The 27,496-nt window shown below is 40.7% G+C and overlaps 1 long non-coding RNA gene across 6 annotated transcripts in view; it reads left to right on the forward strand.

The window, feature by feature from the left end:
- Window positions 1–27,192, forward strand: part of LOC118169073 — a 36,905-nt gene extending 9,713 nt beyond the window's left edge. For 2 of the 6 annotated variants that reach the window (XR_004751908.1, XR_004751907.1), the window contains exons 5-8: window positions 619–865; window positions 5,281–5,384; window positions 14,126–14,325; window positions 18,358–19,135. This is a non-coding gene — a long non-coding RNA (uncharacterized LOC118169073). Of the gene's footprint in view, window positions 1–618; window positions 866–2,761; window positions 3,025–5,280; window positions 5,385–14,125; window positions 14,326–18,357; window positions 19,136–25,203 lie in introns of those variants that run through there. The other 4 variants (XR_004751912.1, XR_004751909.1, XR_004751911.1 and 1 more) reach the window with 4 other exon arrangements.
- Window positions 27,193–27,496: the final 304 nt, after the last annotated feature.

The following is a 27,496-nucleotide window of genomic DNA, read 5'->3' on the forward strand; positions in this document are numbered from 1 at the left end:
ACCAAGTACTGGAGATTTATACCTGTGCAAAGCAATTGGAAATTCTATGCCATCGCCCCACTGAGGTTTTTGGCTGGTTAAGCACTGCCTGTGGCAGTGGATAGTAACAGAGGCCTTCAGAGGAAACATGCATTTCTATCAGTAATGCTGTGTTTGCAGAGTGTGCTGCCTAATTGTTTTCAACTCTGGGGTCAGACTGAACTGTTCTGTTCAGCCAGGCAAGAGAAACTGGTCACACTTGACTCGTGTATAGGGAAATCGGAGCAAAACAAAAAGAATGATGGAAATTAGAAGCCATCCCTCCTTCCTGAGCCATGGTCTCCCTTTGTGTAGTACCTAAGACTGGAGTGGATCAGTGTTGTTACACAGAGCTTTCTTAGTGAAAAGACAGATGGATTGTTGTGGTGTCCCATCAAGGACCCATCATGCTAATTACTGTACAAATAAGTAATTTAAAAACAGTCCTTGTGCCAGAGAGTTTTTTCTTTTGACAAAGGATGCAACGCATAGGCATGTGGAGGAGTGGGAAGGTTGAGAGCCTGATGCTTTTCTATACACTCTCTGTTTCAGCATTTCAATACCATGAGACTGAACTGCTTTCCAAGCTTCTCTCTCCAGGTTTGAACCCTGATCTCTCTCTATTTTTTGGAGTCACTGAATTTGAAGCCAAGATCCAAACACTGCTCAAGCACTTGACATTCAGAAGGGAGAAATATTCACATTGATGTGATTTGAAATGACAGCAATTTAGAGTAGAGACTACAGTTGATGAGAGAGTGAAGATCCAGATTTCACAGAAGGAAAAGAGAACACCTAGTTACAAACTGTGGATTGCATTCAGCGGAGAAGACCTTGCTCTCACACAGTAAGTGTCAAGCAGAATTCTGCATTCAATTCTGTTTTCTTCATGTAATGATCAGTTGGAAAAGAGCTGTGCTAATCAGAAGATACGCTTTCTGGGAAGCGCGCCCGTTCTGTTCTTACCGGATACCTTCCACTGCAAGTACCAGACCTCAAAACAGCCCAGAGAAAAAACCTCTCTGATCCAAGCAATTTAAATTCAATGAATGTGATTTGGCTTGCAGTTAGTTCCCTGGGAAGTAATGAAAGAGGTAATTAAAGACTGGACAACTACCTTAAGTAAAACATTATTCATTAGAGCAAAAGCATTTTAGAGAAACTCTTTTCAGGCAGGGAAAGCCAGCTCCATGCTTGTCTGTGCATCACTACGGCTGCCCACTTCCAGAGCAGGGAATGAGGCATCTTTCTGAAGGTCCCACCACAGTCTCCTTGTCCTAGATGCCTGAGGAGGAGCAAACCTGAGTTAACATGGAAAAATCAGGGAGATGGTAGGATTTATCTGCACTCTCTCCTCTCCACCAATGTTACATCCTGATTGCAAGCAGCAGTTCTCCCAGCTTTGCTCACCCTTTCTCCACTGCCATCCAGGAACACCTGCCCTGAACTTTCTTCTGTAAAAACAGTGGTAAAAAAAAAAAAAAAAAAAAAAAAAAAGCTAAAATTGTAGTTTAGATATGATGGCTCTTACCTGAAGAAAGTGGATCACCCTGGTTAAAAGATCTGTGGAGTGTTGGGAGGACAAAGAGAGGGTGGAAAAGGGTCATACAAGGAGAGCTTTTGAAAAGGGAATTTGATTAGCACCTTGCTTTTGAGAAAGCAAAAAATATTACCAACTTCAAGAAGAATATGTCCCAGGCATTAATGGACAGTTCTCCAACAATAACAACAGAGCAGGTAGTAAATTGCTTCTCTGAATTGAAGTGGAACAACATTTTCTATTCAGTCAAGGAACTGTGCATTTTATAAGATCCTAAAAGCAGTTTCTCAGGAAAAAATAACAATTCAAAATATCCAAAACCACTTTAAGTAAATTTACCAAGGTGATGATAAATAGCAGCATAACTACATCTGTGCACACATCAGTGCACCCACCACTATAGTATTATTAAAATTTATGGGGGGTGTCTAACTACATCTCTCTATTGTGGATTTGAACATGTCCTTGCTTACCCAACATTTGCCCCTGAACAATGGGTTTGTAGTCTGAGTTGAGGTGAGCCGTACTGTTGCTAGCTTCATTTGCAGCATACAGTTTTGACTCTTATGGCTGATTTCACACTGCATCCTGCTTTACCATCTTATAGCATGTGCGAACTAGCACAGTGACTTGGAACTGAGCTGCGTTTCACTCTACCGCCAATTATTATTTCTGTCCTTAACATGTGCTTTGTTATCCGCACATGAAGCTTCAGGGACCCATGGAACCTCACAAGAAGCAAACATCACTGTAGAGCTCAGTGAGTAAGTCTACATAACTACCAACTAAACCAATGCAATCAGCCTCTGTGCCATTTTTTTTTCAGTCTTCCATTCTCACTAGTTGATGGTAAATCTTTTTTTTTTTTTTTTTTTTTTTTTTTTTTTTTTTTGTAAATACTGATCCTTGATTGAGATAAAATAACCTGACAGTGGAAAGTTCACATGTTTGATGCCTCAGTTAACCACAGGAAAGAAAATACTTGCTGTATTACCCTGTGGAATGAGAGAAGGGTTGAGGATGCTCCCTTGCTGACAGGATACCTAAAAGCTATTTTGTTGTGGCATTGATACTGTGCCCTAATCAATGTGAATGGGTCTGCCAATGTGTGCAAGGACTACTGGGTCAACACAGGCTTTGTAGGGAGGAATTGGTGTTACTGTCTTTTGTAGCATTGGTAGGATGCAGCTGTCACTGTTACAGGTTCTTACAGCTCAAACATTTGTGGGTGATTGTGGTTCCCTTGTCTTTACCTTGAGTTGAAGCTGATTGCAGGAGTGACTGCGCCTTGGGAGGCAGTGGCCTATCAGCCACCACACTGTGCTTTTAATTTCACCAAGAGGCATTATGAGTAACCAGTAAATAGATCAGGTTTTCAGTGTTGTAACTGTGGGACTGCTTCATCACTGCAAGTCAAGTGCAACCATGCAATGAAAACACAGTTAATATCCTCTAACAATTCCCAGGTGCATCTTTTTCTTCAAGATTATAGGTTATTAACACATTGACAAAGTGTTATATGTCAAGACTGAAGAAGGAAGAAAAGACAAGAAAATTATTAATGTTTCAAATCAATTAAGTTATCATGAAAATGGGTAATCTTTCCCAATTCTTTTGCCATTACTGCTGGCTGATTCCATCACTGCAATATTATTAAGAACATTTTTAAAGTGGGACAAATGTCAGCAAGAAATAATTCATGTAGAGTTGATCTTGCCTTAGGGTAGTAAGAAGGACCAGGTGACATCTTGAGATCCTTTCCAGACTAGTTTGTCTTCTAAAACATTCTGAAAATCTGCTCTTTCAGATCAGCAGTGATTTGCATTCATTTTGCATGGGTGGAAATGAATACACCAGCTTCTTGCAATAGAGGAGTCAGTCCCTATTGGATACAGATCAGGCCCATTTTTAGCTACTAGGACTCAAGATATTCAAACACCTGAAAACTATCTGACTTTGATGTCATGTATGCTGCTTTGCAGATTTTTAATGAGAAAATGTCGTATTTGATATATTCTGGATCTAGAAACTAATTGATGAGTAAGCTTAAAACAGTCACTAAAATATTCTTCCTGTAGCTCAATGTTATTTTCATTCTGCCCATTTAAATTCTTTCTTCTTCCATCATTCTTAGCATTTCAATTACAGTTCATCTTGAATAGCTAAGAAGGAAATACTTTCACAGAAGACTAAATTGTCATTTCCTTGGTGTAAAGTATTTTTTCTCTTCTTGAGCAAACAGAAGCCTAACAAAGACCTTTGTTATTTTTCCTGTATTCTGTCTGATGAGATGATATTTTAGGATTAACTTTCATTAAGCTTTTACATAAACAGAAAAAAAAAAGTCGTATATAAATTCTTCATAAGCTATTAATCATTTACATGCTGACCTTAAAATTCTTTAAAACATCTCTACCTGTGAACATTAGAAAAAAAATGGTACACAGAATAATAGCAAACAGTAGTAATGACTCAGAACAAGCTGACTGGCTAGTTTAGTTTTTGTTTTAATTTGCATGGCATTTTTCTTCTCTGTTTACAAGGTCTTAGTACTGCCACCTTGGACCTTCATCTAGAAAAAAGTCATAATCCAGCCAAGACTGAATAAATAGCATGACCTCAGAACTGCTCATAACACTCGTGTGGACTAAGAAGTGGTTTTGAAATTCATTAGAAAGTGTTTTTCTAAATAGAATCAATGACATGAAGTACAAGCTCTTAGATTTTCAGAGATAAATTGGATAGTATGAAAAGGTTTCCCAGGAACAGATTAATTGGGGTGTGGGTCTGCATGTGTTTATGAAACTTTTCTGTTGAGTATGGTGGCTGTCACAACAGTATAGGGACATACGGACTTATTCCCTCAGGTATGAAGGTGCAAGAAGTTGACAGCAAGCACCGGTGGCTGGAACCACTGTTTGGGATTATATTCCAAGCATAAATTGTGTCATTGCACTCTGGGTAACTGCATGTTGCCATGTTATAGCCTAGGAAGAACTCAAGGGCTGAATGATTGATATTATTATCTACTCTTTTGTTTTCTTCATGGCCACTGTGCAGAACAATTACCCTGCATAAAACCTGCCAAAGATAGGGAGAAACCTGCCCTTTCTTTTCAGGCTTCCTCTGAACCTACCCTTCCCTTACAGAGCTATTTCTCATGGTGATGTTATGTCTAAAAACCAAAACAGAAGTGCTTTGATTTTCTAGCTAGATACCCAATCCAGACAATCAAAGAAATCTTTTATTTATCTTGATGTTAAACTGGATTTCTGTGGAAAGAAAAAAAAAAATCACTTGCCTTGAACATTTGATTTATGAACAGATCCTTACTCAGCTTAGGAAATTTTTATCAAATGAGATGATGTTTACTGGGGAGACACTGTGTATGATGGAGGTTTTGCACAGGGAATGACAGAGTTGCCTGGAAGTTTATGAAAATGCAGATACTGAGCTATCAGCATGCTTGATTAATTAACACTTGTTTATATGCTGGTTCTTTCAGGCTTGTTTCAACAACCCAGAACTGATTCTAATAAAATCCCTTTGCGGGTTCTTTTTCCTTCCACACACTTAACTCATGATTGCAAAAATCATTACCACTTTTGATTATAATCTTTAATTAGCAGGAAAATATATGTGTTGAATTATTTAGTTGGTGTTCATTTTCATCATCACATTTTGACAACTTTTGCATTAATAAACCTTTTGTACACCCACAGACCCTGGATAGCCTTGGACTGAGTTGCTTAAGGACTTCTGTTAAACACTTTGCTTTCCAAAGACCTTAAAACACGGTGTGCTACTGAGGGTTTTTCAGTCCCAGGTGAGTTTCCTGATCTCTAGGTTGTCTCTTCTACTCACTTTATAGCTTAATGAATCTTTAAAAGCTTTTCTTCTGAGTGGAACCAGTTCAAAAGGAGAGGAGGAGATAACATCTCTGCACAGCCTGTCATGTGAGAGTGGTTGTGTGGCTTGAGGCCAAATTCATCACTTGTCTGCTGCATAGCCTTCTGGGTTGGTTCTGGAGGTACTCAATTGTTTTTCCATGGGTAAAAACTTTGAAAATAGCTTATCCTTTATGATGTTCTCCAAGGAGCCTTTATCTGCCTCATAGAACTGCCCCAGCAACTCTGTGCTTAACCCAACATCCCTTGCGTCTTAAATGTGCTTTTCTCATGAGTGGATAAAGTGGCTCAAAGTGCTCTCTAAAGGGCCCCAGCATCCTTGCCAAGCCTTTGGGGCTGGAAATATCAGAAGCCAAGGGTACCCTATGGGTTAATCCAGCTCTTATAAAGTATAGACCTTATTGTATAATGAACTTCAAATGAGAAGACACCATCTTTCCTGCCTGTAACCTTGTTAGACTCAGTGGAGATCCCTGTGTGTGGAAGTCAGTATCATGTGGTAAGAAAAAGCCTCTTTGACTGGATCCCTTGTTATTTAGGTACACTGCAGTCCCTATTTGTGCATCTCCAAGGTCGTTGTCTGATCTGGCACGTAAGGCTGAATACAGCTTCCAGTGAACTGGGATCACTGAAGTTCTATGCCACTGTCTGAAGCTATCAGGATTTTAAGCAGTGGATAAGATGGTAATATCTGGGTTTTGTCTGAATATTGCATTTTTATGATTTTCTACCCAATTTGATGAAATTACAGTATTCACAATTGCAAGCATTGTGGGTAAGTATTTCTGGGTGCATGTAATTTACCAACTTTAATGAATAAATAAGCACTTAACTGCTGTGGCAAGAGATGCTCCCCAGATCTTTAAATAATAATAAATAATATTACCACTGTGGAGTGCTCAGTCTGGAACAATTGCCCCATGTGTCATTACACCCATACAATAAACCATTTAAAACTGTTTTAAATGCTTTTTGCCATCACTGGTGTTGGTATAATAATTTTATATGGTTCATTTGCTGCAGTACTTAATTTTCTTTAGTGCTTCTGGAAGGAGTGATTATTATCAGAAAAAATGACTATAACTGTAAGACTTAGAAACTCTAAGACTGTATTATTACATGTTCAGTTTCCATCAGGAATTTCTCAGTCCATATCAAACTGGTTTGCAGTGTTTGCAGTGGAATGTCACTGTTTGTTCAACCCACCACATTTTTCAGCTGAAAACCTTGTAGTTAGGTTCTGTCCATCATTGTTCCTTCTGTTGTATGCTGTGCACAAATGTCCTACAGACAAGGCGGGTGAATTCATGGGTTATGTGCTGTGGTACATTAGACATGTGGAGTTAGTCATATGCCTGCATTAGCCATGTCCAGGGCTCCTGCCCACTTGACATCATTACTGACACTACTCTCTGTGCCTCTGGTTTTAGCACTGCCACCCCCTGGGAATGTAGTAATGAGAAATTACAGTTTCCTCTGAAAAGTTTCCTTTTGACATTCTGGGACTAAGTCCTCCAAAATATTCACCAAACAAGATATACATATATATATATATATATTTACGTGAAGTTTTTTCAAATGAAATTCAGCCACTCATTCCTGGTAACTGTATTCATTTAGAGTTCCACTGGACTTTAACAACTGCACTTGAAATACTAATTCAGTTCGATGCTTCTGACTGTCCCTACCTTGCAATGTCTGCAACTGTATACAGAAGTACGAGTATTGATTGAAAAAGTAACATATATAATACAAAATCTGTGTAATTTGAAAAAAGTTCCTAGAGCCATATCACTTTCTGAGGCATCCTTGAATACAAGATGCTGCATCTCAAGGACTTATCTTCAGACTTGCTTCTTGGGAAATTAATCTTTTCAATTGCTTTTCCTTGCTTGTCAGATTTTTATGCCAGTCTTTTCAGTAAATGAGTTGTTTATACATATCACCCTTCACATAGCTTTAAGTAGATGTTTAAACTGTGATACTATTTCGTTTTTTGAAAGGGACTTGCAAGTCTGGCAACTCCATAGGGGTAGAAAGGATTAAAACAGTATTACTCACGGCAGAAATGATTAAGGGAAGGCTCTTCAGAGTGCACTTGTGTGTTCAAAGTGTGGGTGTCATTATGTTTATTGAGATGGCTGTTAACAAAGCATGAGAAACAGAAACTGTGAGTATCCTTATGTCCTTTTCTAGTGCCTGTTGTCCTCTGTGAGCACTCAAAAACCAGCCAGGAGTCTGGGGAGTGAAGGCAACATCCGATCAGATCCATTTCATGGACAAGTGCAGTACTTTGATTTGAAAAAGCAAAAATCAGTGAGCGTGACGAAGAACCATTCCCAAACCTGCACCTGCCTCCTGAGCAGCAGGTAAGTACTTTGTCTGACGAGCAGATGAGCAGCAGGAAAGCAGGAAGCCTGGCATCAACGCTGAGCAGTGTGAGAAACAGAGGACCTTCTGCTGGAGGAGCTAACAGAGCTAAGAGGTGAGAAGAGGTTTTTGCTTGGGCTGTGCCACTCTGTTTGCTTGTGTAAGGGTCCTGGGAGGGAGACTTAGCATTTCTGGGTAGCATTTCTGCTCCTACCCTGATGGTGACCCTGAGTAGCCACACTCTAGGTCCATCAGCTCAGTCCATCATCTCCCCACCTCGCAGGGAAATAACAGGATCCTCACAGCACTGCCCTCCACCTTGCACATCACACAGGCAGAGCCCCCTCAAAAAAGCCAGGAGAAGGGGTAAGGCTTGGCATGAGCCCTTTGCCTGCGGTGCTGCAGCCATGCAGCAGTGCTGAGGCTGGAGCTGCTCTGTGCCCAGGAGCTCTGCATCCCTGGCCTCGGCTCGGCAGGCTGCCCGGCTCCTTCAGCCTTGCTGCCACAGACCCAGGGAAGGCTTTTTGCTGTTCCAGCAGAGACGCTGACAAGGCAAATGTGCCTGGCATCCTTCCGGGCTCGAAGGAAGAGCGAGCTGCCTAATGGCCATGCTTTCCAAGGGCTCTCCTGCTGCTTGCGATGTGTTGTCCTTGGCTGCTGCAGGCCGGGAGGAGGAGCTGGGGAGGCAGAGGGAAAGAAGAGTGGTTAATGTGAAGTTAATGGAAATCAGTGCAGGGAAAATGAGATTGGAGGAGGGAGATAAGAAGGGATCTCCTGGGTCATGGAGTAGATAGCTGAGATAGGCAAACACAGTACAGATCGATTAATTAAAATGGGAGTCATTAAAAACAAGTTAATTAAAGATTAATTGATTGATAAGTAGTTACATAATTTGTATGCACTATAATTAGATTAATTGATTAATTAGAAACAACATCTATTTGTTAAAACATAATCAAATTTTAGGTCTTGTTGGTGAGTTTGCTCTCACTGATTTTTGTTGTTCATTCCTCTCTCTTGCCTCATAACTGCAAACTTTCAAAAACTCTGGGTAAATTAATTCATGTCCACATTAAGCCAGTTTATTTTTGTTCCCATTTAGAGAGGAGTGTGTGTCTGTGTAGCCCAACTCGGTGTGGCAGCTCTGCCAGCTGTGCTGTCTCCGATATCTTGGTAGGTGTTTCCAGGCCATGTATGCCTGCCCTAAAACTCCTTGCAGCATTTGACCTGTCAGCCCGTGAGTAGTGAGATCTCATTTATTCAGCTGGCATGTGGGGCCCTGAGCCACATCCATTGTCATTTGCAAGATATTTCATGGTGGCAGCAATTACTGTAATCTGTCCCTTCGGTAGGAGGCTTGAAGCCTACTCTTTCCATTGGCATGGCTGATCTGACTGCAGAATAAGTCACGTGTTAACAGCTGGACTAAAAACCGCCCACAGATGTTGCTTAATAGGAGCCTGAGTAAGTCCACCCACTGCTGGTACATTTAGTCCTCCTAGAACAGGCAGGTGTATAATCTAGGAAATTTTCCAGTTCAGCCCTTGGAGACATGAATCATTAATGCTAAGTGCAAAGAAACAAGGTCCTTTTTACCCATGGGGAGGAAAGAAAAAGACCATAAACACAGAAAAAAAAGAGATAGGGCATCCGGGAGGAAGCAACCAGTTTTCTTTATGCCAAAGCTAGCTGTTGGCTTTCAGTATAAGAAGTAACACAGTGGTCTCTCCCATACTCTGAATTTTTTTCATGTGTTACCTAGAGCATTCACACTGCTGGTAGGCTGGGGTCAGAGGCTGTGAATCTGCTGAAATAGTCATGGACTTCTGCTGCTGGTGGCTCTGGGAAGCGTCCTTACACGGCTCACTTCTGTAGCTGAACTGCTCTAGTTTTCCTCCAGGGAAGCAAGCTCATGGACTCACCTGGGGTCTGCTTGGCTCTGAGGAGTGGTGGCACCCATGGAGGGTCCCTGCTTGGATCCTTTGCCTTCCTATCACACCCTATCCCAGTAGGATGGCCCTGGCTTTGCTGCAGGAGCACAGCACTCAGGGTAGGTGAATTTAGTTGAAAGTGTGGCCTGGGTATCATCCTTACTACACAATGCAAAACAGAAAGTGGTCCATTGGCCATTTTTCAGGAAATAAGAGGCTTCTAGGACAGAGCCCAAAAAAGGCATTCACCCATGAAGTCCTATGTATTCGCATAGCACTGACATAGCTTGAGAAAAAAGGAAAACATACTTTTATCCTCTTCAGCAGTTTTTCTCATTGTCTTTCTGGACCTTTTCCAAAATTGTAGAATTTTGTAAAGGTAGACTGGCTTCAGCCTCAAACAAACTGCTTGGCAATGGGGAGAAGGGGAGAGAGTCCTGGAACAGCTATTCCAAACCTCAGCTTTGAGTGAGGACTTTCATGGCCATTAGCACAAGGACACTTTTTGATGGTACTGGAACATCACCTGACTTGGGTGACCTCAGTGAACCACATTCTTTTGCCCATTGCAAACCGTAATTTTCTCCTCTATATCCAGCAGTTTAGTTTTGGTCTAAACTGTCTGAGCCTGTGGCTCCAGACCTATACATCTTCACTTCAGTTCTCTCTCACTTCGTATTTTGTTCTTACTCAAAAAAAGTATTTATTTTTACTTTTTTTTTTTTTTTTTTTTAAATCAACTTCATTTAAAGAAAAAAACAGTAAGAAAAGGGTTTTTCAGTTTTAAGCACTGTGATTTACAAGAGAGATGACAGGGTGTGGAGCTGCTGCCTGGTCCCTGCAAGGTATGTATAATGCAATTAGTCACAGGGCAACATAAATAGACACTTCTGAATTGTAAGCACTTCTGTGACTATTAGACATGCTGCTGCCTTATCTGGGAAAAGTGCACTTTTTTTATGGCATTTACAAAACAGCTGGCAACACCTCTAGAAAGTTTTCTGCTTTTGCCCAGAGCTCTTTGTTACGGAGCCGTGAGTTTCACGTGACATTAATCAAGAGCTGATTTAGCCATACATTTTGATGTGACTGTTGACTTCTTAAGGACATTTGTTGTGTTTTAGTTTCTTATCTATTTTTTTGGACTAAATATCCTGGAAAAACTGAAAACAAAAATATCTTGTTACAGTTTTAAAGCCAAAATCAAAATCCTCTCGGGAATGAGTTGTTTTCAGTTCTCTCGGTTTGGTAAACTGCTTTGGAAGATTTGTTCAACAACGTCTGACTGTTGTTTGTTAAACAAATGGGAGAATATTAACTCCTGCCCCGAGACATTTTTGGGACTTGGCGTAGGGTTGCTGGGAAATATCCAAAAAGAACCAACAGCAGTTGATTGAAAGCAGAATTACATTATATTACATTGGGAAAAAAAATCACCAAAAATATTATTTTTATATTAGATCTACAAGTAAACTTCCTTCAACAAAGACATCACTGGGGTGGGGAAAGAAGAGTTCTCATTGACCATACATTCCCACAACCAGAATTACATTTGGTACTGTGACATAAAATAAAACAAGAACCTTTGGATGAGATACAAAACCAGAAGGAACTATAAAGATCAGCCAGGGCAGAACTAGGTGGGTCAGCTATTACTCATATGCCTGTTGCATCCTTCCTTGGGTATTACAAATGAGGTAGCTTTTATCCAATGCTTTGAAGTCCTTAGACTGAAAATGCACAGCTCTAGAGAAGAACATATGAAGGGTGAAATACACAAGCTGTTTTAAATGTGTATGTATATACTGACAGATGGTAATATACCAAAAGCAATGGCCAGTTTGCTATTCTGTTGTTGAAAACCCAAACTAACAATCTGAATATATAGAGAGTCAAGTTTCCTTTTGAAATATACAAATTGCTCTTAATCACGACATTATAAAATAATAAACACTTTCCCTTTAAATGGCTTTGACAGAGATAAAATCAAGCCTATTTTATCAGAAGAATCCCTCTGGACCACAGATTATGGAGTGATTTTGCTTCAACTTCTTACGCTTTTACCACTGGGAAGTGTTTTAATCTGTAGTTTTCTGATACTGTCTTCTAAACAGTTTGTCCCCAGCAAAATACATGAATTCTACGTGCCATGTTTCATTGGCAAATTAGCAAGGACACAGAAAAACTGCATCAACATATCATAAAAAATGCAAAAGCATTGAACACTTATTTGCAGCTCATGCTGTTCCAAACGACTCGATAGCTGAAATGGCTGAAGACCTACTATTTCTAGGCTCACTGTCTAAATCACACCTAATTTTCTGCGAACTATTGCTATCAGTAGTGGGGAAATCAGAGGAAGATGAAATGAGCAATCCACTGTTGGCAGCGATGTACAGGAGAGTGTCTGATTCAGAGCAGGCACTGATATTTCATCTGGCAGAGGCAGTTCATGAAGTCACGTTCCTTGAAGTGTAGCATGAACAAGTGTGTGGCTGATCTCCTCTTGACATTAGCAATAGACTTGCTCAGGCTAGCCAAGTCATTTGAAAGATGCTCAAAGGCTGTTCGTGTTTACAAGATGAGGTCTGAGCAAGACTGTGCTCTGACATTGCCTTTTACCAAGACAGAGAAGAAAGCAAGCTTAGGGTCACCATCTCCTCACATTTCTCTTTGGGACACCTTTTCCACAGAAGCTTCCTTTCAGGGACAGGATTGATAGTATGGAAAACATACGTCATACCTCAGATGTGCCTCAAAGCATGTGCTGGATGGGAGGAATCAATTCCAAGCATGAGGAGGAATATTTTTTCCAAGACCCGTTCCAGGTTGCAAATGATGGGTTTTCTAGTGGGTGTTGTTTAATGTCTTCATATGGACTGAGAAGATCAAATCCCACGACACTTCAGAGTTAAGCACATGACTGAGTCTGTGGCTTAGTTGAGTTACTGCGTTCAGCAGATTGTGGCAGGCCCATTTCCACAGCAAATATGAAGCTAAAAAAGAAAAAAAAGGTTTAAGGTAGGTTTAAGGTTTAAACCTTTTTAAAGCTAAGAGTTTACTTTTCTGATAAATAACTTCAGGAAGAAGTGTCAGCCCTGAATGCGTAGGAGGGAGATGGGACCTTCACTAGAATATCCTAAAGATCTTTTTTTTTTTTTTTTTTTTTTTTTTTTAAGGCAAAGAATAGAGAATGAATGAGGCTATCATTGCATTGTAACAGGTCAAACTGGAGTGATATGTTCATATCCCGGTGAGAAGCTGTTTAAGCTGTGGTTTTCTTTGTTTTTTTTTGGGGGGGGTGGGGTGGGAAGAGGATGTATGGCAGGGTCTTGCTGCTGACTTGACATAGGGCTGGGAGGAGAGGAATTTCTGGGACAGCCAGCCTCTCCTCAGCTGGATCCAGATCTGTCCCTTGGCTCTACTCAAGCAACAGCCCTCCAGAAGAACAAGAAAGGTGAACAAGAAAGGCCAAAGGAGCCTTTATCTTCTAGTCTTTTGCCTTTTTGCTCCAAGAGCTTTTTTTCCTTTTTTTTTTTTTTTTTTTTTTTCTTCATTTTTCTAGCTTTTAGAATCTGGTCTTGATTGCCTTATGTCATGGCTTCCTTGCAGTTCCTAAATGTCCCCCCCCCCAAAAAAAAAAAAAACAACAACACTGAAGTTAGTGTCTGAGCCTATAAAGAAGTGTTATAGAATATTTTTATATAAGACAGATTAATGATTTTGAAAGACGATGCATTTGTCATAAGGCAGCATTTTGGCAGAAAACAGCTTCAGTGAGCAGCTGTTTTCTATTTTGTCATGCATCTTCGAAGATCTAACCTGAATTTTCTCCTGAATTTGGAGTTTAACAAAATCACGACTCAGTGCTATAAAAAAAACAAACCAACAACAACAACAAACAAACAACAAAAACACACAGAAAAAAAACCCACACATACACAAAACTTTCCTAGATTTAAAAAGTATGATTTCTAATAGAGAGGAAAATATTTTTAAAATTCCTTCCCTGTACTTTTGTCTGTGACCTCCTAAATTGCAGTTTTGCTTGGTGGAGCTAACTTAATCACATAGAGAGGTTTCTGCATTACAGATGATCACCCTGGAATTTAGAGTCAAATCAAAACTATAAAAGCTAGAAGAGAAATCTTCATGCAGTATTTCTAGAGGTCACATACTGGAATTTCTTTTTTCTTTAAAAATATCAGATTTCTATGTTCCTATCCTACGTCAATTACAAGAGGTTTCTGAAACAACATTTTATTCTGTGTAAGGTACAGACAAAGAAGCTCTTCCAATGATACAGCAGCAGCAAGAGATAACTGTACATTCTTTATCACTCTGTCACTTTATTTCAGAGTAAAAGTCTAATAAACAACTGAAAGTGGTTGCTTGAAGCCGGTCCCTTGGGAGTCTCGCCAGGATGGCAATCTGCTGGCTCACTCTGAAGCACAGGCAGAGCAGGAATTCTTTCCTTTAATGACACCAGTTCTGCGAATTGCAGCGTGTGAACTCAGCTTGACCCTGAGCAACAGACTTTCCTAAAAATGAGTCTTAGGTAATGTGGCCAATTCAGCCAATTCAAGGTTGTTCCTTTTGGCATATTCCCTGCTCTTTGCTTATCTCTAGAACGAAACTGAACATTAGTCCATTATGATTCTCTTTGCTGAGCTCAGTGGGTATCATTTGCAACTGTAGGGAGGAGAAAAAAATGAGCAGAGAAAGAAAAAGTCTGGAGCAGGAAACAGTGGTGTTGTTATGGGGGACAATTAAAATCTAATGCATGAGGCTATTGTTCTTTAGAAAAAAAGCATGAAACAGACTGGGAGATCTGTCTGAGAAAATCTCTATTTCAACAGCCAGCTCGGGGCTTGTGCTAGTGATCACGTATACCAGAACGGTGATGTGTTTCATGCTGAGCTTCCAGGTATTTGCTTTTATAATGCAACATCCTGAAAGATGAGCAGGCTGGACCAGAGTGAAGAGGGAGAAGGAACAGAATGACAGCATTCACCTTCTGGTTTTCCCCTTCTTCAGCATGGTTTGTCTGCACGGATCAAGCATCTCCGATGTGCTGGTGCTCTTTGCTGGGGCATCCCCTGGCACAGGCAGGCACCGAGGACCATGGCAGCAGCTCTGTTGTCGCAGGAGCTGCAGACCTGCATGGATCTGGGCTCTTTCCAGGACAGGGTGTTTTTCTGGCTGCTAGGAGGCTCCGGGTTTATGTGAAGGGCTGGCATGTAGCAGAAGGACAGGAGTGTTACAGATTTGAGGCAGACCGTAGTTATCTGCAAGGGGGATGACAATGTAGTGGTGAACTTGGGCTACAAGAGTCCCGCTAGAGAGCTGTGGTGGAGCCCAGGGTTGAGGCAAGGAGGATGTGGCAGCCTCCCCAGGGTTGCCCTCAGGGAGCCAAGGGGGAGAAGCTGAAGCTTTCTATTTCAGCTGCTACAACAGGCTTTGAAAGACAGAAAAGGAGGAAAAACTGCCCCACGTTCAAACGTGGAAAGTTGCCAGTGTCCCAGAGTGTGTCAGAAGGTAGTTCCTGGAGAACAAAAGGGGCAGGGGTGTCCTTCTCATCCCAGTTCACCCCAACAAGCCCAGCAGCAAGAGCCAGAGAGTTTCTGTGCTCCCTGCACTGCTGTCAGTATTTGCATGCTTACCTTCCCCTCCACCATGAGATCAAGACCCATCACCCATGTGTGATCCTCTGGAAGTCAGGAGAGCAGGAGCAGCTGGAGCAGCAGGACCAGTCTTTCCCGGCAACTGGTCTGTAAGTAGGCAAACTGCAAGAGGCTGACATATTACAGGGTATCTTGCCCAAGGGAAATTTTGTTCTTTGTTCCCTTTTAGCCAAATTAGTTTTTATTCCTAAAAGACATAGATTTTTCTCTCTTTTAAAATCTCTTTAAAAGAAAAGAGGCACTTTCAGTCATATTTTAGGTGTGAAAGTTGGTGACTGTGCTTTATTTAACAGATGTGTACTTCTTTGTCTGTAGGCTGTGGATTTGCTACAGAGACCGAGAGCTGTGGGGTCACGCAGTGACTGTATATTAACTAAGGCTGTTGAGCGTTTCTGAGATTAAAGTCTCAAGAGTAATCAGTGTGCTGGTCAACGTGCTGATCTCCATGTGTCCAGCTTTGTTATGTACCACCTGTGAAATGGGAAACCAGGATTCTACAGTAATTATGACTGTTATTCAGGGAATTGGTTAGAAATTAAAGGTCATAGAGGAAACCAAAACCAAAAAAATCCAGCCTCAAAAAGAAAAGACACTGATGAAAACATCTTTCTAGGTCTAGGAAGTTGGAAAAAAAACACAATGCTAACTTTAATCTCCACAGAAACTTGACACAGAGGTTACGATGTATTTTGTGACTTTACTGGATTTTCCTGCTTGTTCCCAGCACAGAAAACAAATGCAAATCACTCCGGGGACAAGTAACCGTCAAAGGCTCCATTGCTTGCATTCCCTTTCTTGCAATTTCTCTTTCAAACCCCAATACTTGCTTTGCAGAGTTTATTATTAGCAGCTGTGCCTGAAACTGGGGAGAGTGTTGCAAGAGGAGAGCTATATATATTTTTTGCTTCAGATAAAAAGTGTCTCTTTCTTGGCATTGAGTGTCTTGGAGTAACTTCATTGTTTGGCTGCACAGTGTGGGAGTGAAAAGGAGAAGGTAGTCTCTGAAAAATCACCTTGGACAACCCATTTAACTCGTAGGCTGCTCTGTATTCATCTCTGGGGCTGTCCAGCATCCCTCAAAGCTCTGTTGCCAATTTATGGAGGAGACAGCAGTCCATACAGATGTTTGCAGTATCTGTTCTCATATCTATCTCACATTCACATCTAGAAATTTCTAGATATGGGTTCAGAAATGTCCCTGTGCCACAGTCTTTAGGCATCATTTAAGCCTCTTCACTTACAGAATAGTAAAGCAAGAATAGTACAGAGATGGTTAGAATGCCTCTTCTTCTCTTATTTAATATGCCAGGTGGAATAGTCTCTATTTAAAGTTCCTATAAATTATTAACTCTTTTTCCACATTAAAAAAAAAAAATATATATATATATATAAAATTGTCTTTACAGCTTCCTGACAGGCATTAAGACATGATAAAATGAAGATGGCTTCACACTATAATTAATTAGGACTTCTCTTTTAAGAACAAAGTGGAGCAATGTAGTATGAGTGTTGATTTTATCAACTGCCGTCTTCTTTAGGGAAAAAAGTCCTTGAAGATTTAAGAGAATTTTTTTTTTTGAATATATATATATATATTTTGTGGCAATATTTGGGGAGTTGTGCTGCCTGTATTTAAGGTCTCTAGAGGTCCAAGTCCCTTAAGACTGCATGGAGAACAGTCCCAGATTGACGGTCAGAGTGATTCCATACCATAACAAATTATGCTGTAAGAAGAGGAATGAATGTAACCACAATGCCCATTTGATGGCTTGCTCTGGAGCCTATTAGATAAAATGAGCTTTGGACCAGTTCTTCATCCGGACTTCCTTTCTCGGGATTGATGTTTCACGTCATGCAAGTATTTGTATTTCTCTTTCTTCTAATCAAGAATTAAGCTTACAAACCAGAATTTAATAGGATTTTGGCCACCATGATCCATCCTAAGCAGCATGTCTTTGCACAAGGAAGTTTCAAATACTACTTTACTACTTTCAGCCACAAAAAAAAAATAATAATAAAAAAAAATAGTTCCAGCCCTGGTTTTGTGTGGGCAGTGTCAGGGCAGAACATGGAGGCAGGAATGAACAGAGTGCAGATCTGTGTTAGGCATGTTATATAGAGCTGGTGTATGATTGTTGGTGGAGAAAGAAAGTCAAATATGGCATTCATTACCTCATTTACAGCCTGATAAATCAGTCTCTGTCTTTATCTTCAACTATTTCGCTTTTGCCACCCCCATCCCTCATGACTCCATCCTCATAATGAATAATTCAATAAATATTTTAAAAACTCCAGCTATTATTGCCTGTTTAAATCTTCCTACTTTATGGTTTGTGGGGTTTTCAGGAATCGCTGACTGTCAGTTCTCTGTGGTAATTATAGGTTTCATATAGGGCACAGGGAAGAAAATAGTGTTTCTTGGTATAGCAAACAAACTTATTGAAACTGGTGTAACTGATAGACTGGAAAAATTATAATTACAGCAGTGGGTAGGAAAGGAGAAGAGACTAGTGAGTTCTTGAGGGATAGAAGCAGCAGAAAGAATGCAAAAGAAGAGGAATGCCAAAAGAATGTCATTATTGACATTCAATGGTGGAGAGATTGAGAGGCATTGAGGTAGATGTGAAGGAATATGAGAATGGAGCAGCTATTGTTGGTACAGATTTGTGCAAAAAGAGAGAAATGCCAGTGAGGCTGGGAGGTGAACAAGGGCAAGAAGGCAGGGTTTGTATTTTAGCTTCAGGGAATAAGCAGTCAAAATGAGATATTCATGCTATGGCTGAGGGGAAAATATCAACAGAGCAGGGGAGTAAAAAGGACAAGCAAGAAAGCAGTTCTGAAACAAAGAAGTATTGAAGTTCACCTTGCCCTCACCTAAAACATTTTTGCCCTTCTCTTATTTGCAGACAAATCAGAGAAATGAAGTGGTTGCCTCAGACCAACACTATGCGTAAAGGAGAGTGACACTGCATCCCCTCAGTGCCTGCAGCATCCCAAGGCACAGGACAACAGGTACTGCAATGTAAAAAGACCTTATGTAGCACTGTGCAACACTCCAGTGTTCATGGGTCTTGAGACTTCTGCTCTAGTCCTGTGAAATGCTCTTGCTTTCCTTGCCAACTTCCTCATTACATAGCTTTGAGCAAAAGGAATCAGCTTTCTGTCTACATAGCTAGTAAAGATGGTTTCTCAATAGTTTCCAATGCTTGATAGATTTGTCATTTCAAGAACATCACAATATGCTGTTCGAAATGTAACAATCAGTTTCAAAGACAGAAAGGAACTTGGGAATAGGTCCCTTTCCAAGAAACTTTCTAGGGTGTTGTACATTTTCCTAGTTAATAATAACCTTCACCATTCTCTGCAGTGGTAGGAGATTCTTATATGGGAACAAAAGATAGGTTAGGTTTGGAACTGTTCAGAAAAAAAAAGAAAGAAAGAAAGAAAGAAAGTGTAGATGTTTCCTTCTCTTCATTTCTTTTCCCTCTCTATTTGACTTTCACTTGTGTAAATATTGGTGAAACTGAATGGCAGAGGGAAGGGTTTCTCACTGTTGTGCCAGGTGACTTCAATGAATTTAATTTCAATAATACTATCCTATAGGTATCCTTCAAGTGCGGTGAATGTGCCGCTTATTTCCCATTATGCAAAGGGATATTTTCATAATATAAATATTTTAAAATATTATTTTTTCTTTTAAAATATAATTTGGAAAAGCTGAGATAAATTGAAAAGAAAATATTTTAAGTTTCTGCAAAGGTAACCTAAAACTGTGCTTTTATCTTAGGAAGCTACAAACTAGTATTCAGTTTGTGGTAGGGAAATTGAAGGAATTTATAATAAATAAAAGAATTATATATACATGAGTAAATTAGGTAAGAGTTAAAACATCTTTTTATGAGAGACGTTAAGTCTCACAATACTCAGGGAACAGTGACACAATTAATATAGTATATTCCAGTTTCCAAACTTTTTTGTTGAAGCATCTCTCCAAAGGCTAAGGTGTCATGGGATGAACATGGATGTTCTCTCTTGAATTAGCTGTCAAAAGATTTAAAAAAAAATAAAAATAAAAATGAAGGAGGAAATGGACTGCTTTCTTGTGGAGAAGCCACCAGGGGAGTTGTGTTGCATCTGTGCTCATCAGCACATTTCTAAGTGGTCTAGAAAAGAAGCTGAAATTCAATTTTAATAAAGTGACTTCATAGTTATGGAAAAAGCAAGCCCTTAACACTATAATGGGTTATGGAATAGAAATTACTATTCAAGAAAGAAACCATAGTGGTTTCATAGAATAGCCTGAGTTGGAAGGGAACTACAAGTACCATCACACCCAACCCCCTGCTCCACACAGAACCATGCCAAAATAATAATAAAAAAATATCTGAGGTCATTGTCCAAACACTTATTGAACTCTGATGGGCTAAGAACCATGACCACTGCCCTGGGGAGCCTGTCCCAGTGCCCGACCACCCTCTGGGTGCAGAACCTTTCCCTAACCCCCAGCCTGACCCTCCCATATCCCAACTCCATGCCGTCCCCTCGGGTCCTGTTGCTGTCCCCAGAGAGCAGAGCTCAGCGCCTGCCCCTCTGCTCCCCTCGTGAGGGAGCTGCAGGCCACCATGAGGCCTCCCCTCGGCCTGCTCTGCTCGGGGCTGAACAAAATAATGGGAACTCAGCTGCTCCTCATACCTCTTGCCCTCTAAACCTGTCACCATCTTCTTAGCCCTCCTTTGGGCACTCTCTAATAGTTTGATGTTCTTATATTGTGGAGCCCAAAACTGCACACAGTGCTCAAAGTGAGGCCGTACCAGTGCACAGGGACAAGTACATCCCTCAGCTGGATAGCAATGCTTTGCTTACACCCCAGGATATGGTTGACTGTTCTGGCAGCCAGGGCACACTCATATTGACTCATACTCATCTTGCCATCAAACAGAACCCACAGACCCCTTTCTGTGGGGCTGCTCTCCAGGCTCTCAACCCCTGTCTGTACATATATCCATAGTTACCCCATCCCAGATACAGAATCCAGCACTTGCTCCTGTTGAACAAGATGTGATTGGTGATTGCCCAGCCCTCTAATTTGTCAAGATCCCTCTATAACGCCTTTCTACACTCGAGGGAGTCAGTGTCTCCTCCCAGTTGAATATTGTCCACAAATATACTTAGTATGCATTGAAGTTCTGCATCCAGCATTAAAGAGAACAAATTACTGATGTTCAGTCTGATTATTTACAAAAGACAAATTAAGTGGTATGAAGTATTAGAAAAAGATAACCATTGAAAGAAAGGGACAAGAGAAGCATCACTGTGGAATACTGTCTGAATATTCATTATAATATTTAACAGTCCCCCTGTCTGAAAGAGGATGTATGCAACAGTACAAGGAAAAAAGGATGATCACAGATATCTGATGGTTTCTGTATACAGAGATATTAAATAGACTTGATCCACTTCAGGCTACTTTTACTCCAGGCTGAAGGCAAGTCTCAAAATAAATTGAACAGTTTCATTGGACGAAAGATTTAACTACATCTGTTAAACATGACAGAACAAATGAATCTTCCAACACAGAATGTCTCCAAGTCTACATGGGAACCTGAAATAATATACTATTGGAAAGATGTCCCTATGCATTTCTTTTCTGTTCCCTCCCTAGGTTTCTGCTACATACCACACCTACAGGACTCTGACTGGAGTGACTCTTGATCTGATAGGGTACAGGTTCTGTTACAGTCCTCAACTTTTCATCTCACCCACATTCCTCCTCCACACAACACCACTCTCTGGAAGTTAGAACACAAACAATGGAGTTAAAGCAGATTACACGTGCGAAAATGAAGGGAAACAGCACATTTTTCTGGGATTTGCAGATGCTGTGACAGGCTGCCTTAGTTAGGAAACGTCAGAAGTGTAATCGTATTAATAGAATCATTTTCTTATGCATGTGGAAATGCAGATGATGTATCATTTACAAGTGAATGAAGACTCAATGTTGGTAACTGCTGGACTGCATAATATGGCCACAAAATGTTTCCATAATAATGAGTCCAGGAAATTATTGCACAGCTGTAACACAAGTGTAGAGGAGATTAGTAGAGACTTTCAATGGATTTTTAGGTTCTCCCTTCTTAAGAATACCTTTCATCCTCAATGCAGCCTGATTGCGTATGGTAGCCGGCATGAAGGCAAGAAGCAACTACAGCAAAGTTTTGCAGAGAAAACGTGAACATATGTGGATGTGCTGACATTGTAGCTCCATGATGGAAAGAACTTCCAGAAGCTAAATCACATGAAGAATGATAGGATCATGATTTAGGCTTTACTCAAACAGGGTAGGAAATCTTCAGAAGAAATAATTTTATCCCTGACCTATTTACTACAATATTTTTCTCATTCCCTTGGCTGTAACAATTAGAGTTTGATTATAAGCAGACACAAAGAGTCTGTGGAGTCATTTATTCTGCTGTGATGGTTTGTGCTGTGTTTCTCCTACCTTCAGGCGGAAAAGCTAGCAGAAGGAAGCAGATGGCTTGGGACACTAGTCCTAGATGACTGGGAAAAGGACATTTGGAAGGGATGTGGCAGGTAAATCTGCCTTTATCTGAAAAATTTTATTTCCCTGCTCACTCAAAACAAAAACAAAAAAAATACTTCCCAAGACACATTTTCACTCATATGCAGTTTCCCCCAACCAAATAACAGAACTCTTGTCCAGGCTGAAGCAGTAGGTTCTCAGAGCCTTGTGAACTCCCTGGAATTTATTCCTAGATGTCTACAAGGACAGGAGACATGTCAGTAGGAGAGGCACACAAGATCCCATTGGATGTTTACAGGCAGAAGAAAAGAGGGTGTCATTATGAAGAGGTCCCAGTTTTGATATGCATTATGAAGAGCTCTTCTAACCTACCAACACACATGAATAAAACCCATATAAATTCCACAATACAGCTTTAGTGATAAGATCTATACTACTTCTGTCATATCCTCAGCTGATATTAATCAAAACTGAATAGAGGATATACTCCAGCTGTGCAGATTTACTCTGGTGGAAGATTCAGGCCTGTGTTTTTTGCTTGGCTTTGGGTTATGACATGTTAGATTTATTGCCTCATTTGCTACAGTAAATGAGAGTCTCTGGGCTGAGACACATCCGATAGCAGCGTGGTGAATGGACTGGCTGAGGAGCGGGACAGGAATAAAGAGAGAACATTTGTTCTGAAATACAGAACCCAGTCCTCATTCCTCTCCTAGTCCATCATTACTTCTTTCCACATTGAGTGAAGATAATCTGCTTTGAGGGTTGAAATGAGCAAAGGCATTTTTTCCTTAAACGAAAAGTGTTGTAATGAAACAGATTTGACAGTCCACAGAATTCACTATAGATCTTTGTTGAAGTGGACTAGCTGAATGGAAGAGGATTACCTAATTTCTGTGCTAAGAACTGATGTGTAAAGTGTGCAATGGAATACACAGATAGTTGTATAGGGCATGACAGTGTTTGGTTTTACACTTACCTGCTGTCATGTACTGAGATCTCCAGACATCAGCTGGCAATCATGAGAATTTGGGGAACTTGTGCCAGAGAGTGTAGGCTCCTGAAATAGTGGAGTAAAATCATACTTATGATTTTAAGTACGTGATAAATGAGTAAATATAGTCAGATGAGACATGATGACTTTGTGTGTGACAATAATATAAATCTGGTGAATCTGGTGATTGCATGTAACAAATGAGAAAAACATTTTTCTCATTTAATTTCTGACTCAGACCTTAAATTTTTCTTGGAATTTGACTAAAAATGGCCACTTCAGTAAGGATGAAATCTGCCTCACAACAAAGTTCAGAGACTAAGTTTTGCAGATTTTAGAGCATCTACAGTCAGGCAGCTTTTACGTTTTTAAGTATAAAGCTCCTGATACCATAAAATACAGCGTCCCAGTATTTACAGTTGATGTGACAAACTGTTTTAGGGTGTATGATAAAGCCTTTAACAAAGCTGCCTTTACATATTTACGTACAGTCATAAAGAGCAATGTTTGGAAATATATCCTCCTCAGTTCTCCCTAGAAAGGACAGTTTGTTCAGTATAATACTTGACATTAGTGGTGGGATTTGGTTTCGTATTATGTTTGTAACTAAGGGAGTTAATGCTGAGAAGGAATTTGGAGCTCAATCTATAATCCATTATCAGTTTTAATGGACAAAACTGTGCTCAGCAGAAGAGAGAATACAAGCTGTCATGGTGTCAGATGCTTCAATGATGTGAGAGTGTGCAACCTAAGTCCATGGAACAGCACTGACAGAGGAGCTGGAGACCTGGTGTGGCACTGACGGATGAGCTGTTAAACTCTTCAGAACAGCAGCATAATTTTTGGCTTTCTTCTACTGGGAGTCTTCTCCACTATTCCTAATAGTGGTTAATAGAAAATATCCTCAGTCAATATATGGGGTTCACAGTCTCTCAGTGTAAGTGATACAGGCACCCCTACAAAGGCCTCTGAGGCAAGATTATCTCACTAATCACCACTTCCAGGTTGGACAGCAACTTCATACCTGCTAACTGGAGTGTGGCAAAGCCCAAGGAGGCTCCTTTGCAGACTGAAGGGATGGGAGTATAGCTCAGTTACTATTGATAATGAGGCAAATATCAACAAAGCATGGGGAAAAAAACACAGGGAAAGTCAGGTAGCCATCACTACCCTGACACTAAGGAAGCCTAATCAATTGATGAGAAAGATCACTTGTTTGCTAATTGCAATTAGTTGAACAAACGCTGAGCAGGGTGACTTCCCTGACGGCTGGGAGACTACACTGTGGAGTCCATCCATCTCAGAAGCAGTTAATTAACTTTACTGCCTGTTCCCTCACATCCAAGGAGGAAATGAGTCCTGTTCTGTCTTTGTAACCTTTTACCTTTATTTATTTATTTTGTCATTACTTAGGCAGTGATTCAGTTGACAATCTCTACCTTGCTTGCTGCATAATCACCTCTCAGGTATGGTCATTAAATATTCCATGGGATTCAAAGGCCCTGTTTGCCTCCTTTGCTGTCCCAGGAACCGAGATGACTTTTCTCACCTTTTCCCACAGACAGGATGTGGAAGGAAAACACCATTGTCCACAGCTGGTGCTCAATGAAAATGTGTGCATGAGTGTGTCTTAAGGATTTTGCAGGGAGACAGACACTGTGGACACAATTTTTCATTTTTCCAAGGGAAGAATTGCTCAGCTTTTTCAAAATATTACAAAGAAAATAATTTTAGATCACCAAGAAATTAACCAAATTGCTTTTCCTGTGACTTTTTTTTTTTTTTTTTTTCCCCTCCCCATTTTGCCCCTGCATGTTTTCTAGTCTTTCTGTTGATCTATGGCTTTTCAAAGCCTTTGTATTTTTCAAACAGAACCACTAAGTTGCACCTTGTGTTTGGCTGTTCATAGCTAGCTAAATTTTTTGAATTTACAAATTGTGCAGAGGACAGTATTTCTATTTCAACTGTGCATTCTGCTCTTACTAGTTGAGAAAAATGACAAGGAAAAAATCAAAATACTGAAATAATTATTTCCAACCAAAACTGGTTGGAATAAATATTAGTAATAAATTTTAAGGAAAAAACAAACAAACAAACAAACAAAAAAACATTTACTCATTTCTAAAGAACTATTTACCAAATCTAACTTTCATCTTCCTCTAATCTTCACTAAAGTCAACAGTTTCTCCCTCTCTTTCTTTCTTTTTCCTTTCCTAGGAGGAGTGACCAAAATATAAAATATACTACACCTATTAAGTGTCAAGATACCAGCCTGATGGTACACCAGCCTTGGAGAAGAAAACCCAGGGGACAGAAGCCCAGGCCTGTCTCATGCTTCATCTCAGGCACTCCTGTTAACACTGGTTCTTGCTAGCAGGGTTCCTGCTTAACACTGGAGTGGGTTGTCTGGAGAGGCGTGGAGTCTCTGTCTTTGGAGACATTCAAGGACTGACCATAGTCCTGAGCAGCCTGCTGTACCTGATCCTGCTCTGACTGGGGTTGGAGTAGATGATTTCCAGAGGTGCCTGCTAGCCTCAGCTATTCAGCAAGCGCATTGCAGAGGCAGCATTTGCTAAGGAGGAGCATCACAAATGTGAGAACAGTTGGGCCTCACTCCAGGGTCTCAGTGTGCCTCATGCTCTCTCAGTGGATGTCCTCTGTAAGGGCCTGAAGCACAGACAGCTGCATGGCTTTCCCAAGTAAGAAGCAAGAGGCATTGTGTGGAAGGGCAGAGAGCTGGACCTGCATTTCTAGAAGACCAGACCATCAGGGCTCCCTCCTCCTGGCTGTCCCTGGCTGCTTTGCATGGACTGATGTCCTCCTCTCAGTACTGGAGCATTATAATTCACAGACTTTGCTTGCTGCCAAACCTCTGCTGCCCTGAAAGGCTGTTTGTACCCAGTAGAACTGAGGAGAAATCACTCTACTACAAGTACATTAAGCACATGAACAGCTCTGACAAGAGGTAGAGCAATAATTTGTTTGGTAAGCTGGCTTATGCTTTATTGAATTCATTTACTGGCTGTCCAACAGCTCCATCAGGCGCTTTTGCAGCAGCCAGACATAAAGACATGACCTCCAGTCTAGAGTCAAGTCCAAAGGTCCCCCCCACTTCTTTTCTACAGTGGTAAAATTAAAATCTCCTCAAGCAAGCAGAGGTGTCCTGACACAGTCACTTACAGTATGTGCTGTGCAAACTAAACATTAGCATCATTTCAGCAGAAGCAGCTTGGTGCAGCTGTGCCAAGCTTTAGCAGGTTAATATGCTTTGGACATGTCTAAAGTGCTTAACAGTTTGATGTGGCAAGGGCAGAAAATACAATTTTAATCAAATCTGAGCATTGTTCTCTCTCCAGGTATAAAAGCTTCATGAATGCAACAACCTGTAATACCTCACATTCATTTTTTTTCATGCAGGTTGAATACAAATTGTAGCATGTCTTTAGCTACACTGATGTGGTAATAGAGACAGATTGCAAATTTACCAGTGAAATACTGAAGAGGACATTTTGTCTTAATGACTTTGCAAAGTGGGAGAAACAAGTCATCAGAAGTCTACTTTTCTAAAGGGAAGCCTGAGAAAAGCAATTCAATATGGGCCACACATGTATAAAGCAATTATGGTAAATAAGCCATAATACAGAGAAATGTTAATCTATTTTGTGAGAGATAAGGCAAAGGTTGGCTGGCTTCTACGGGCTCAGCATTGCATTGCAACCTACACACTCAAAATGTATTGTACATAATAAATGGAGTGGGAATAGCTGATGAATATCACAAAACGGAGACACGGAGAGCTTTGCTGCACCACTGGATAATGTTTGGGTATTTGCTAGTGACAGATGGTAGGCTTTTTCATCCGTATCTGTGTGCCCTGGATGGAGGATTGTTTGATGACACATGAACAGTTACTGTCACTCTCTTCTTTGTCATCTTGTAGCATTCTTACAGCTTTGAGGGCCTTATGTGTTTAATCATTTATGCAGGGATTTTATGAGGCAGGTGCTTAAGAGTGTGGTAGGAGGGAAGATAAAACAAATGAATTAAAGTCAGTTCCAGTTACTCTTAATCCCAGCAAAGGCACAGACTGACATCACTTAACTGCTCCTAAATGGCCTGGGTCTTGTATTACTGTTGGAGCTGACGACACTTGTGGTGTTAACTGATAGCATGCAGAGGCCAAATGAAGGAACACACCAACATAAAACCATGTATGGCCAAATTCCCTCCTCTGTGGATGCCAGTGGGAAGGCACGACATGTGTTGAATTCCGGAAAATTAATTATGAACTGAAATACTCTTCAGACCAGTCTTACATTGTTCTGAACCCCAGACCAGATGTTGCAAGAGGCTGGAGGTGACTGAAGGTGACTGGAGGTCTCTCTTCGTAATGGTTTAGCTCCAAGAGGCATGCACCCAACAAGGGCACTCTGGCAGCAGGGTACTTGTGGGGCTGCAGCCACACTGGTCTCAGTGCCTTTCTCCTGGCTGATGGCTCTGGCTTGTTGCT

Source organism: Oxyura jamaicensis, chromosome 6, assembly GCF_011077185.1.
Source record: "Oxyura jamaicensis isolate SHBP4307 breed ruddy duck chromosome 6, BPBGC_Ojam_1.0, whole genome shotgun sequence".
Classification (NCBI taxonomy): domain Eukaryota; kingdom Metazoa; phylum Chordata; class Aves; order Anseriformes; family Anatidae; genus Oxyura; species Oxyura jamaicensis.